Below are 13,194 nucleotides of genomic sequence, written 5' to 3' on the forward strand. Positions count from 1 at the left end.
CATAAGAATACATCTAACCTTTTGAGGGTGGAACAGTGTTTTATGAGTAATTTGGTAGATTTACCACAAAGTACACCACTTATTCCTCTACGATTTGATTTGGGCCTGGAGTCAATAGAGGAGTTGGGAGCTGCACGGCCTTTGATCTATTGGAGGAGGCTCTGGTCGGTCCCTGAGCTGGCCTCCTATAGAGCGGAATTCTTAGAGGTTTGGGGTCTTTTAAAAAGCAAAAATATCCCTTGGTTACTTCATATTAAGGTTCTTAGTAGCCAGGGTTGCCTGAGCTTTGGGAGACCCCGGAGCTGAGTTGCCCGAGGATATCCAGATCGGAACTCCGAAATCTGCTGAAGCAGCAAAATTACTTAGCCATACAGAGATCAGCTACCCTGGGGAGGCTGTCCGTAGAGTTCCTCTTAGTAAAATTGGAACCACGACTAGAGGAATTCCTAGATGTAATCCAACCACCTCTTGCGAGGAAGTTATACACTCAACTAAGGCACGGTAGCCTACCAGTCAGGGCATTTACTTCTAAATGGGCTAAATCAGAGAATGGAGCCTGCCCAGCATGCAATCATAAACGAGAAGATGTCCCTCATGTCATGTTTTTCTGTCCAGCGTATGTAACAATAAGGAAATGCTGGTTGATCTCTTAATGTAGGAACCTGGGGTTTAGACATTGTATACAGGCCTGCAGGGTTCTAATGTATGATACCACTTCTCCCATAGTATTTGCTGTATCTCGTTTTTTACTTGGTATGTGGCGCAGAAGGAAATGTTTTGTATAATGCCTGTGATCAACTACGACTTTTATATTTATTTGATCTTTTGATAACTGCTGAGTTTAATCAATTTTTTATCTTAATACTGATTGGTTCTCTATTTATTGTTTTAAAATGAACAGTGCCTCGTATGTATTTTATCTGCACTTTTATTGTCTTTTCGACCGAAATAAAGTTATCATTGATTGAATAATATTTTAACAAATTAATATCATTTGGTGTACAATGTAAAAGTCATCAGGCATGGTCATGAAATGTTTTTACTCATTAAAATACAAATATACATTAAACATCTATATATACTATCAAAATAAAAAACAAATCACAATCAGAATGGATATGGGTTGGTCAGTAGGTTCTATTGCCAGAGAGGATATGTCGATAGAGTGGATAAACAAATGAACCAATCATTCCAGACACAATCAGACAAAGTAATGTTCAGTGATTTCACACATGAGATCAGTGCCTACATACTCATCACTGTCAACTTGCTGGCACACATCACCAACATCATCTTGGGATTCCCACTGGTAATTTTCATCAGCAATGAATGGTATGTTTATCCACAGAGCAATGTGTTGAAACATACAACATAACAACACAATTTACAGACCTCGCCAGGAAAAATAGTGAAAGGCCCCTTTGATTTTGTACAGGCACGTGAATCTGCCTTACAGGAGTCCATAAGCATCCTCCACAGGACCACTCATTCACACATGGGCCTCATAACAGCAAACTTCCACTGGTGTAGACAGGTTCCTCAGAGGTGTTAAAAGCCAGGTATAATTCCTGAGTTCTCGAAATACCACACAAAATCAAACATATGTGAACTGACATTTTAGGGGCACCTAGTAACAAATAAAATGGCTTAACCTTAATGCCTGAGACTTACCAATAAGCCATGCACTCTTTGGTGCAATGCCTGCATCTGCTGTGGTATTGAACTGTTCCTTAGCAGCAGTGAATCATGGGTGAAATCAGAAAATCTAGGACACACTAGAGATGTAAAAGTATGCAATTCAAACCATCTACACATTGATAGAGTGGAAATGCTTCCTATTGAGGTAAACTTGCTCTTGTCATGAGTTGGCACCAATGCAAGAATGGCTCCATCTAGTGGACGTAAATGTGTGGTATGTCTCCAAAGCCATACAACTAGGCCTCGAGATTGTTCAGTGAAGCATTATCAATAGGAAATTGAATGTCGTCATTGAAGAATCTAAGTATAATATCCAGGACCTTATTGAGAACTGAAGAAAATGTTGTCTGAAACATTCCATCTGAGTCACCCATTGTGCATTTGAATGAACCAATCACTCAGAAATGTAAGACTGCCCTCAACTTCCACAATAGTAGCGATAGCAGGCTGAATTCTGATGTCAGGTAACATTTTTTATTTGAATTGGTCTTCCAATGATGTTGTGGTTCAGCCTGCCCTTCTTTGTAATGTGTATTTCCAAGTTTGGCCCCCTGTACAAAAGTACCTTAAATCTTGGCTGCGGAGCCTTGGGGAGACCCCTTGTGGAAGAATTGTTGCAGACCGGTGGTTCCAAGTAGCTGCGGGCTGCGATGCACAATCCTGCATTGGAATCTAGGAGGCCATTGACAAGGTGCTTGCAATGCAATGTCCTGCATCCAAGATTAGCCAGGTACTGGCTGGTTGTGCCAACAAAGCCGGCTTGCAATGTGGAGTCCTGCATCGGTATCAAGGGTGCTATCAATGAGGGGCTTGAGATGTGAGGGCATGTGTTTCAGTGTCATGAACCAGTTCTAGAGTTTTTGGAAGGAGATATGTCACAGTTTGTTGGTGCCACTGGGACCACTGCTGGGCTGGCCGGGCACCTTCAGGCCTACTTCTAAGGGTACAGGATTGGGGGAACACCACTCGGGAGAGCCAGATTCACAGCTGTCAGAGTCCAGGTGCTTGGTTCAAGATGAAGGAAGTCTATTCTGTCCCTGAGGCTACTGATCCAGAGGCCAGCCAACTAGTCCTTGGAGTTTGTCTTGTGGTTTTGGGTTGAAGATGCAAGTCCAGTACTTCTCACTAAAGTGTAGCAGGTCAGCACAGCAGGGCAGTAGAATGGCAGTATTTCTTGCAGAAAAGCAGCACATCAGCCCTTCTTCTGAGTCTTCTACAGGTCAGAATGTTTACTGAAGAGTTGGGGTCTGGGGTCCAACAGCTATATCTAGTGCCCACTTTGTAGCAGGAGAAGCTTCTAGAGAGAGGCTCCTCCCTCCCAGATGTGCTTTGAATTTCCTGCCTCCCTGCCCTGGTCCCAGGTTGTCTGGAGTTACAATTAGGGTTAGGCAAAATGTTTCATTTGGCTGGCAGAATTTGGCGACACTGTATTACTCTTGTAACCCAAAGTTCTGGACAACTTCTGTCTATTGCCACAAGGTGGATTGTTTTTGCCTGTGATGCTCCATAAATGTAAACTGAGGAATGTGAGTGAGATTAAGCATTTCCTAGTGTGATTTTTTGTTTGGGCAACACCAACAAATCACCTCAAATGGCTGCACACTCTTAGGAACTCCATGGTGCTGTTCACGCTGCAGGCTCTGAATTGCAGTGCTGGAAGTGCAACTTGCATATTTTATGCCCATCATCAGAACTCCGCCGAATCGTGCATAGTTTTTTTTGTGACTGTGGAAGTGAAACTCTGACTAGGGGTGCACCCACCCCTAGTCAAAATAGGCTGATGCCAAACCCTTTGTGGGAGTGCTAAGACAGGGCCTTAGTGATGTGTAAGTATGGCAGGTAACAGATCCTCCTACTCATTTACTCAGAGAGGTTGATGGACCTCCATGGTGGTGGATGGTTGAACTGATGGGTTTTGATAGCCTGTCTTTACCTAGCAGACTCCAAATCTGGTCAAAATATTTCAGTGGGGCAATGCAGGACTTTTATGGTGATGTCTCATTGAACCTGCTGTCATAGCAGGAAAAGGCTCTGAGTTGGATGAACCCAGGGCAGCCAGAAGACCAATCACTTGAAACTCGGAGAGCAGTGCCAGTCCAACGGTACCAGCAGAAGTGAGAAGTCTTTTTCATCCAGCAGAGCCTTCCACTTTTGGTAAAGTTTTCCCATATCCAGGATGTTCTGAGGAGGTGGTGATAAGGTGAGTATTAGTGTGTGCACTAGCCAGTGAATACAGTGTTTTTCCTGCACAATCATGGCTATGGTTACACCTTTACCCTACTTCCTGCTGCAGCATTTTCTTTTCTCTTTCCTGTGAAACATCCCAGAATCACTAACTCTCAGACAGCATGATCATTCTTCCCTGCAATGAAATATTAGGCAGCCTTCTAAACAAACCCCTATTTAAACAAGCTCTCCTTCCCCACTCTCCCATGGTCAAAAGATGCTAAGCCCCTGCTGGGGTTGAGCCAAGGGTCTAGGATGTCTCTTGGAATGAATAGGAGAATATCTTTTTGTCCCTATTTGGGATCAGCAGGTCGTAAAAGAACAAGTCTTAAGGTCGTCATTTGTACTGCCAGATGTCATGCATCCCTCTTTAATGTGGAATTTCTGATACAGTGCCAGTTGTTGATAACACTTCTGCCTTCCTTGGTTCACAGGTCATCCTCTTGTCACCTGGCAGGCAAATTGATAAACTTCAGCGGGTAATGTATATTTTCCTCTGTGATCAATGTCAGACCTGGGTTTAAGCCAATTCTGTCTCAGGAAGTTTAAAGTGTGTTTTTTGGGAAATTTACTTTTCCATCAAAGTTATTAGAAATTTGATCAAACCATACACCAACTTTTTGTAAAGGGGAAAACAATGTTGCATTTCACCAAGAATGCTTGTAGCATTTTCCCAAGAAAATATTTTCTTATCACATCTAGGCCTGTCTTATGGAAAATGTAGCTTCCAGCACACAGTGAAAATAGCTTAAAGCCTATCAACCACTATGAGGGTATACATTTTAAGTATATAGAGTGTCACATTTATATGTTTTTGACACCCTTGTTTATGGGCATGTATTTAATATATCAACATAGCTTTTCTTGCATGCCAAATATAATTTTCGGTTGCCATGTTTTACTGCGGCACATTTAAATGCAGCCCAAGCAGAGTATAGTAATGTTCCTGACAGCCATTTCTGCTTCTCAAATATGTGGGCACTGTAAATACATACTGCATCCTACATATGACATTTACCTCCCATGCTATTTGCTCATTTTCTACACCACTCACTAAGTCATTCCTAGATAGTTAACTAGACCAATTTTGTGTGAAAGCAAATCTACCAGTATTATTTTAAGGCCAGAGCTCACTCATTGTGATTGCAAGGTCTTGCTGCAGAGAGTTCTAATCAGGGCCGGACTAGCAGTAGCGGGCACTAGGTGTTTTCCCAGTGGACTGGAAGGGTGGGGGCCAGTTTTTGACCCGAAGGTGCAAAAGCAGCAGTGGTGTTTTTGACCAGCTCCCCTCATGCCCCCATCACCCTGGGCCTATTTAGTGGAAGTGCCCGGGCTGCTTTCCGTTTCCAGTCCAGCCGTGGCCCTAATACCATCAAAAATAGGGTCTTCAAAAATGCTAACAATCTGCAATGAGCATGCAGAAAAGATGAATCTGCTACTGTATCCCACTCTCTTTAAAATCATATGTTTATGGCAGAAGTAGTATTACATTCCAAACAGATCCCCATGCTAGGTAAGTTCAGTAGAGATTCATGGGACACCACCTGTCTGTTTCTCCACTCTGAGTGATGGGTTGATATTTTGCCGCTTACGTTAGGGCCTTAGAATTCTATAAGGTGGGGTCAGGCTGTAACTCTGATGTGGAACGGGTGAACCTATTGCTGCTGAAGTAATCTTAAAATGTTGTCTGAATTCGTGTAAAGTGTAATTTTCTCACCAATCTATCAATCTGTGCACCCATGCCATGCCAAATGAGACTTGCTATATTAGTGTCTCTGTATTTCACTTCTGCATGTGGCTCTAGTTAGCGGGTGCAGTAATAGCCTTCATCACTGAGGTCAAGAAAGGACAGTAGAGCAATAAATAATGAAGCCTAATGAACTCTCTCAAATTCCAAACTTAGGGTCTGATTCTGATGTGGTTAGAAAAGCATTCCTACCTAGGGCCTGCATCTGATGCGGTTAGGAAGACCGCCTAAAGGCATTTTCTCCTTCCAAATGGGATCAGGAACATGTCTTACCGACCGATGGTCCAATTATGATGCAGTTAGGAATATTTGCTCCCATTGAAGTCAATGGGAGTCCAACCAATCGGTAGGCATCCGGATGCATCGTTAAACCTCAAGAGGTGGAACTACATTCACACAACACCTTTCGGTGTAGTATGAGGTAGCACACTGACTAGAAGGAGCTTGGTCGTTTTATACCCACACAGGGGCTGAAATAAAGGCGGTACAAGGTACAGAGTGTTGGTTTCAAACACATATAAGGTCATACAGAGAGTGTGCTAGCAACAAGTGGGAAGGGCTGACAGTCAGCTAATTCTGGTGGACACATCTTGACAGTTACAAGTTGGAGACAGCTGTATGCTCTTCTGAGCATGTGCGAAGTAGAGGGGACTAAACATATCTTGTCTCTAGGCAGATTTCAAGAGCAGTTGACAGGAAGGTAGAACAGAGCACATGGTAAACAAAATGGCCGACAGAAATACAAAATGGATTCTATAAAAATGCCAAGATAGTCTCTAAATGCCTGATGTCTTCTGCTAATGCTTAACCTAATCATTGCTAAACTACCACAGATGACCCTTTCAGCATTTGCTGAAGACATTCGTCTGTCTAGGGTGATCTGGATCTGAATCCTGTACATTGATGTTCATCATCTCAGTAATTTCAAAACTTTAACCTTTGTTGTTCTTTTGTAACACTTCTTTTGGCAGGTGTACAAGCAGTAATGGACATAGAGCAAATCATGGTACCACGTTGTATACAAGTACAGCATGTAAATAGTATTACCACTAGTATACATAGAATAGTGAGTAGTTTCCTGCCCCAAGTAACAAAGAGTGTCCATATCCAGTAAGAAAATGTCCATGTACCAGTCTCTGGGTGAATGTCTGCAGCAATCTTATGTAGTTTAGAGATTGTGTCATAAACTGAAGGTGAGTGGTCAGGTATAAAGATGCAACAACTTCTTCCAATGATGCAGCATGCACCACCACGATCAGCCAAGATCACATTGAGCACGATCCGTTTCTGGATTGCTACAATTCTTGCAATTTGCAGTTCTTCAATAATGTTCCCAAGCGCTATAGCTGTTTGATCAGTGACACTTTCCACTACACGAGTCAGTTGTCTGATTTTTCTATTATTTAATGCTGCACCCACGAATAAAAACAAACCCCAATTGAAATCAAACATATTTTTTCAGAGCGGTGTCTGTCTGGTCAATCTCATCAGTACTTGTCCGTTTATATCTATTCCTTGAAATATCATTATACAGTTTCAGGTCAAGATGATATGATGCAGGTGCTAAACACACAGGGGGTAACAAAAATGATATGTAGCATACCCCTGACCATCCAACAGGTAATTGGTAATATCCTTTATTCCCACACACAAAATAGGTGTTATGTGACGATATAAAGCTGCTAATATTACCACCCTCAATGTTTAATACAGTAGTACATTCGCTTCATCCTACGGGAATTCTCCCAACACTGCCAATCCATAAATCTGCTTTTGCTCTTGTTACTGATATCACAAAAAGTCCATTGTCCAGTTGGTATTTATCCCATTCCCATTTAGTCCCTTTAGCTTGAGGATAGCCATCTTTATCTTGGTAACATTCTTTATTCAATCGAAAAATGATTCCACCTATTGAAGGTTTCCCATAAGCAAACAAAATGGCATACCAAGCTTGACATGAACCATTATTAGAAAACGGTAGAGGAATAAAAGGCGTTCCTCCTTTCTTCTAGTGTATAGGTATCATCCCACACACCCAACAATGGGTAGCATTTGTAGCATCATAGGTATGATGCAACATCTGAATGACTGTGTTATTCAGATAGGACTGTCGATGTTTCTGCTCATGATAAGGAAGAGTGTAATAGTGATGCTCCAGTGGAGCTAAAGTAGTTGCAACAAAAAGCTGTCGAGCAGGAACTGCTTTCTCAATTAACCAAGTTGTTACTGCCAAAACCAACAAGGCAACAAAAAACCCTACAGCACAAATTATTTTCTTATTCATTCAATTGACAATGATGCTCAATCTTTCTAAGAACCTGTTGAAAACAATCGTTGGAGCTCTTATCCCTTGGGTAGCAGTTGATTTCTTCACCATGGGCCAAGACGGGTGTCACTACACTAATTCAGGGCTGATCCCCCCCCTTTGCCTCATTGGCTCTCCGTTTCACAAACCCAGGGAGGTAGCTCAACCACTCTCGTTCAAAACTGTAGATTCTTTCCTCGGTCCGGGAAGACTTCCGTAGACTCGTCAGATGAGATAGTTTGACCCTTCTCAGTTTACAGAATCTCTCGATGGTCGATCAGCACAGTAGGTTCCACCAAGGCGGACGATACGCGCTTGCAATGCATGGTATTGAGCCAGTTCTTTCTGTTCGTCACTCGAACTGCTGTCCTTGTAGCCAACAGCACCTGCTCCGGACCTCGCCACCTCGGCTCCAAGCTTTTTGATCTGTCGAATGCTTTGACCATCACGTGGTCACCGGGACGGAGATCATGGGCCTCACCTGTAGATCTTTCAGGAAGAGCTTCTCGAACCTGTTCATGAATAGAGGTCAAACTGTTGGTTAACTGTGCCAAATAATTATTCAACAGAACACAAGGTACATCATGTATGGGGCGTGGCATGGTTTAAGACCTGATCGTGAGTGTGGTACTGATCTTATGCATAACAGTGCCAAAGCTCTGGCCACTTTAGGGACGTGGAGAGCCAGCATTTTCTCCAGCTTCAATTTTAAGGTAGCATTATACCTTTCCACCAATCCTGCTGATTGTGGGTGGAAGACTGCATGGAATTTCTGTTTTATCCCTAATCCTTTCAGGACATAATCAACAATTTGCCCAATAAAATGGGGTCTGTTGTCACTCCATAAAGTTTTACAAACACCATATCTAGGGAAGAATTCCTTCAGAAGCGCCTTTGCTGTGGTAAGAGCAGTATTGTCCTTTGTAGGGTATGCCTCTATCCATTTACTGAAGGCACATACCACCACTAGGACAAATTTTAGATAATTGCAGCGTTCAAGTTGGATGTAATCCATCTGCAAAACTTCCAAAGGTGCGGTTGGTGTAGCAAACCCTCCTGTAGGAGTTTGTGTCCCTTTTCCAGGATTGTACTGCCAACAGATCAAACAGGACTGTACCACTCTTTTAGCTATGCCGGCAATTTCAGGATGCTCCCAGACTTGTGTAAGCAATTTAGTTATTGCTAGAGCTCCATCATGTCCCAGCCCATGTGCCATTTGAACCATAGGTTGTAAATAAGCTGCAGGTTTCCACTTGTTCATATCTTTGTTACGCCAACAACGCTCATCGTCCAACATTCCGTCTTTGGACCACTGTTCAAGTTCTTCCACAGAGGCAGATCTCTGTATATCCAATACTTCCTCTCTAGCATCATGCCAACGCTCAGCTTGTGATTTTACTACGTATATAGGTGTAATGCTTCGCTGTATTGCAGTTTTGCGAGCTACACGATCTGCAAAGGCATTCCCTTGTCCTATTTTGTCAGTGATCTTCTTGTGTGCGCTACACTTCATAATGGCAACTTTCTTCGGATATGACAGTGCAGTCAAAAGATTATGTACTAATTCTCCGTGCATTATCTGCATCCCATGGGATGTAAGAAAGCCTCTTTCCTTCCAGAGTAGGCCAAAGTCATGAACCACTCCAAAAGCATAGCGGCTATCCGTGTAAATGTTCACACATAAGTCAGTGCTAAGCTCACATGCTTGTGTCAAAGCTATTAGTTCAGCTGCTTGAGCTGACTTCTGTGGTATGCGAGCTGTTTCCACTACTGTTTTAAGTGTTGTGATTGCATATGCGGCTGAGGTTGTGCCATCTGGTAACTTCAAACAAGACCCATTAACCCACAGCTCCCCATCGACATCTGGAAGGGGTGTATCTTGCAGATCAATGCAACCCTTTTTCTGTTCCTCAGTAAGGAATATACACTCGTGAGGCTCCTTTGACTGAGACCGAGTCGCAGGATATGGCAACAAAGTGGCTGGGTTTAATGTAGCACACCTCTTCAATGTAATATGGGGAGCTAACAGTGTTAATTTGTATCCTGTCAAGCAAGCACTAGTTAAATGCTGAGTTTTAGTATGATTCAAAAGGGCATCTACTGCGTGGGATACTAGCACACACAGTTTGTGTGATAAAACTATCCCTTCACTCTGACGTATAGACACGGCTGTCGCTGCGACTGAACGGAAACATCCAGACAGCGCATGAGCAACAGGATCAAGAACTGCAGAAAAATATGCACAGGGACGCTGCTTGTCACTGTGTGTCTGAACTATAACTGACAATGCACATCCATCTTTCTCGTGTACATAGAGTGTAAAGGCCTTCGCATAATCTGGTGTACCTAACACTGGTGCAGAGCAAAGAGCGTGTTTCAACTGGAGAAAAACATTTTGACATTCATCTGTCCAAGGAAGAGGAATCGGAGTGTTCTTAGTCAAAACTGCTTGCAATGGTTTAACAATGTGTGGAAAACCCAATATCCATTGCCTACAAAATGAAGTTAACCCAATAAATACTCAAACATCTTTCTGTGTGGAAGGTACTGGAGTGTCTAGAATTGCTTGAATGTGATCTGATGTCAGTGCACGTCCCTCCTTAGACAGAAGATGACCTATATAGGTTACCTTCGGTCTACTATATTGCAATTTCTTCCGTGATACTTTATGATGTTGTGTAGCAAGAAAAGAAAGCAAGGACAAAGTACTTGTTTCAAACTGCTCAGGTGTATCAGCTGCCAACAAGATGTCATCGACATATTGTATGAGAGCCACTCCTTCAGGCAAAGTAAAGGAATCGAGTTGTCTTTTTAAGGCTTGACTATAGATACTTGGACTCTCAGTGTACCCTTGAGGAATCCTACAAAATCTATATGAACTATTATTCAAAGTGAAACCGAACAAATATCGACTATCAGGATGAATATGAATCGAGAAGAAAGCGTTCTTCAGATCTACTACTGAAAATGTAGTTGCAGTTGGAGGGACCAAGGTAAGCAGTGTCGTTATGTCAGATACTACAGGATACTGTGGTACTACAATCTTGTTGACCTCTCTCAAATCAATGATAAATCTATAAATCTTAGTATCAGCATCTTTTTTCAAAATGGGAAGAATCGGACTATTGCAAACATTATAAGGAACTTCTTCCACCACCCCCAGTTCAATCAGATCTTGCGCAATACGTGTAGGTGCTTCTTCTCCATCTCGAGACATTTTATACTGAGGCAATCTCAGCAGTATAGCTCCCTCCTTGACACTAATATGTACTGGTGGAATAATCATTTGCCCTACGTCAGTGTCTGAAGTAGCCCACAAAGTACTAGCGAGTGAAGCTAGTGCAATATCCTCTTTAACAATACAGGATCTCTCAATCAGGGGTGGTTGTCATTTAAAATAACCCTTACTCCTTCCGGAGAACATCGTATCGTGGCCCTGAAATATTTGAGCATTTCAAGACCCACAATATTGTCTGGTGTATTTGGAGAAAGCAAAAATGGACATGGAGCAGTAAACTTATCAACATGGAGTGCAAGTGGTTGTGATAATGGGCCAAGGGTGGAGGTTCCATCGAAACCTATCGAAGTAATAGTTGAGCCAGACAGGGGAGCCCTAGGAATCAAGTGTTTAGACAAGGCACTACGAGTAGCTCCTGTATCAAACAAAAACTGATCAGTAGAACTAAGCATGGGCGGAAAATCCGTTTCGCTCGCGGATTTTGCGGATTTTCGGTAAATTCGCAATCCGCGAGATTCGCGAATCTCCCGCAAAATCCGCAAATCCGCGAGCAGCGTATTTCATGGCTTGCTCGCACTGTTCGCGTGAGTTCGCGGCTTCCCAGTACAACTTCGCGCCCCGCGAATAAGCGCAAAATTGCAGAAATACGATCTTAGCAAAACTGAAACTACTTACCAGGTTCAAAAGTTCAGGCTCATCATTAGTAGCCATTTCCTGTAGTGCTTCCTGAGGGGCCCCTCCAGAGTTCAGTTGCCAGTTGCAACTATTATGTGACCCTGCTCTGAACCTCAGAATAGTTACACATATGCCACAAAGGTCCTGAATTACAGCTAAGGGAGACAAGCAGGAGCCAGGCTGGAAGTTCAAATCCATTAATCAGCCCCTAATTCATTATTGTCAGTTGGGGCAGGGCAGGTGTTGTAACTAATTTTGCAACAATGAAAGCACTTAGCAAGTGCAAAAGATCACTAATCAGGAAGCACTAAGGAAGCAGGTGCCAGCTAAAAAAATATTCTGTGACACATTAATCAGCCCCAAATTAATTCAGGTCACTTGAGGCAGGGAAGGTGTGCTTGCGTTGCCACAATAATGTACACTGACTGGACAACCAGAGGGTGCTGTGATGAAACAGAGGGTGGCATGGGTGGGCCAGAGGGTGGCATGAGTAGTCAGAGAGTGGCAGTGGTGACAGAGAGTGGCAGTGATGAAGAAGAGTGTCCCAAACAGGCTGGACACGTAGAAACAACAAGTTCGCAAAACTTGCGACCCGACAGGTAAGTTTGCGTTTTGCGAAATTGTACAAAACCCTCGCGAACTGGCAGAAACCCGCGCGAACACAAAAAATAAATCCGCAAATTCGCGAGAATTCGCGGATTTTGCGGATTGCGAGTTCGCAAATCCGCAAAATTCGCGAACGCGAGATTCGCAAAATTCGCCCATGCTTAAGTAGAACCCAAAACATGTGCTGTAACATAGGGACCCTTCTGATCTACTGGAACTTCAACTGATTCCTTACCCCATCCTAGGCAATCCTATGCATAAGCAGAATCTTGCAAATTAGACGGCTCATAGTCGGACATTTGATATTGATTCCATCTGTCAAAAGTATTAGCTCCCTCTTGTCCACCTGTATTAGCATCAAACCTAGCATGATCATTCGTGTTTCCTCTAGGCCCTGAATATCCTGAACGATTTCTCATTTGTCCCCGACCACGTGAACCCTGCTGAGCACATAGCACTGGACAATTAGAAATGCAATGTCTGAATTGTCTGCTGTACATACACTGCTCAACAATCAAATCGACACGAGGATAGGGAGGAAATGACGAACCATAAGATCCACGTCCACCTCTATTATTGCCTCTAGAAGGTGGGCCATAAGCTTGAGCCATCATAACCTTTGTTTTCAACTCTTTAGATTTTTTATCCTCCTTACTTTTTGCTTCTAATTCTTGTCGTTCATAATACTGAGCCATAGTT

This window comes from Lissotriton vulgaris, chromosome 4_1, assembly GCF_964263255.1.
Source record: "Lissotriton vulgaris chromosome 4_1, aLisVul1.2, whole genome shotgun sequence".
NCBI lineage: Eukaryota > Metazoa > Chordata > Amphibia > Caudata > Salamandridae > Lissotriton > Lissotriton vulgaris.